The following is a 1,972-nucleotide window of genomic DNA, read 5'->3' as shown; positions in this document are numbered from 1 at the left end:
TTAAAAATTAAAAATCAGCCTATACTATGGAATAATAAGGATCAATCTATTAAATATCTTGGAGTACACCTTGATGAAAAATTAACATGGAAAATGCATATAAATAAAAAATTAAACCAAGCCTATACACGTTTGAAAATCTTATACCCCCTAATAAATTACAGCTCAACACTTCAAATTAAATGCTCACTTCGAATATACACATCAATAATAAGACCACTAATTACATATGCATGCCCAATATGGGCAGCCGCATCCCAAACAAAAATTAAAAAATTACAAACGATACAAAATAAATTTCTCAGAATAGCTCTTAAAACCATGGTTCATGCGAAACACACTCCATAATGACACTATAATACCTTACATAAACACATGGATAATTGAACAATTTAAAAATTTTCACACGAAACTAAAAACAACAGAAGGCGCCCTTCACTTCAAGATTGGGAAAAAAAACTAAAAATCGCAGACTAAAGCCACGGCTACCTCAAGATATCTTGCTACCTCCAAAATCATCTTCATCATCTTCATCATCGGTATCATCAGAACAAAACTAAACAACTAATCAACTCATAAGTTAAATTCATTTAAAAAAAAAAAAAATGTACAAATTGTATTACTCTAGCTATTTAAGAAATGTATGAATAATGTAAATGTATAAAAAAAAAATTGTAAAAACAAACATTTTGTTGAAACAATTATAATTAATAAATGAAAAAAAAAAAAAAAACATTTTAATCACTTATTTAAACGCGCCGACAATATTACCGAACCGGCATCCAGCACCAGTGTATACCAGTTACAAGCCACGAGGCAGCTTTTTCCTTATAATTACCTTTAACATTTCAATAAAATTTCCTCGGTTCAACTGACAATCACTTAACTTCATATCTGTTTCAAATTTATAGTTGGTTACATTGAAGCAGAAATTATGCACTAAGCAAAACGAGTGCCGCCTTGTTTCTAATATACTGGATCAGCCAATAGAGCCAATACAAGAAATGGTTAAAACAAGTGCATGATCATCTCTTTTTATCATATCTTTGTTTGAAGTACCTATGGGCACCAAGATCCACAAAGCCATGAACGGAAGTAACTATAGCTTTAAATAACCCTCAAATTATGAACAAGTATCTACAGGTATTCATTTTCCAGTTAGTTAGAACTGAATATTGTTCGTCGAGAGTGAGTTACATTTTAATTGTTAACATTTTTTTTAAAAAGTGCCATACATTATGATTAAATGGATCACATGGTATAAATATGAAAATTCCATCTATTCATAATAATATTATATTTCTTTAAATAGGCCAGTTAGTATTGTATTATATTATTTGGGTGATTTATTTGTTTTTATATATATTTAAAATTCTTAGTTCTTAGCAAACATATGATATTGTAAATTAATAATAGTTTGATCCTTATAGTTTTTATAACATTAAGTTATTAGTTTGAATATTTCCCTCCAGATTTTATGACAAGTATTTAATTCCTGGGATCGTTGGCTTTATTGATAGAACACCCATAGTTATTGTGCCTACAAAATCTGATGGTGAACTATAAGCATATATGTCAACCGAAAAGGTTATCACTTATCATAGTATTAATACTCAACTTGTAAGTCCTTTACTTAATATTATTTAATTTAAATATCATTGTATAAAAACGTACACCACAATAATTATTATTTAATTTAATAACAATTATAATTTTATTATCATTATAGATATGTGATTCAGACTTAAAAGTATTGAATGTTTGTGCAATGCTCCTAGCTCATGATACCCACATATAGCGTCAAATGTTGTGCAAGATGTATTAAGACATTTACATTATATTGTACAAACATCATATTTTTTGCTTAAAGATTCTGGGTATGGGCTTAAACCATGGTTGATGACACTAATATATGAATCACAGGAAAATAGTCCAGAAGCACAGTACAATAAGTGGTTCTGCAAAATTAATT

This window comes from Acyrthosiphon pisum, chromosome X (assembly GCF_005508785.2).
Source record: "Acyrthosiphon pisum isolate AL4f chromosome X, pea_aphid_22Mar2018_4r6ur, whole genome shotgun sequence".
In the NCBI taxonomy this organism is placed as follows: Eukaryota; Metazoa; Arthropoda; class Insecta; order Hemiptera; family Aphididae; genus Acyrthosiphon; species Acyrthosiphon pisum.
This window is presented reverse-complemented; position numbering follows the sequence as displayed.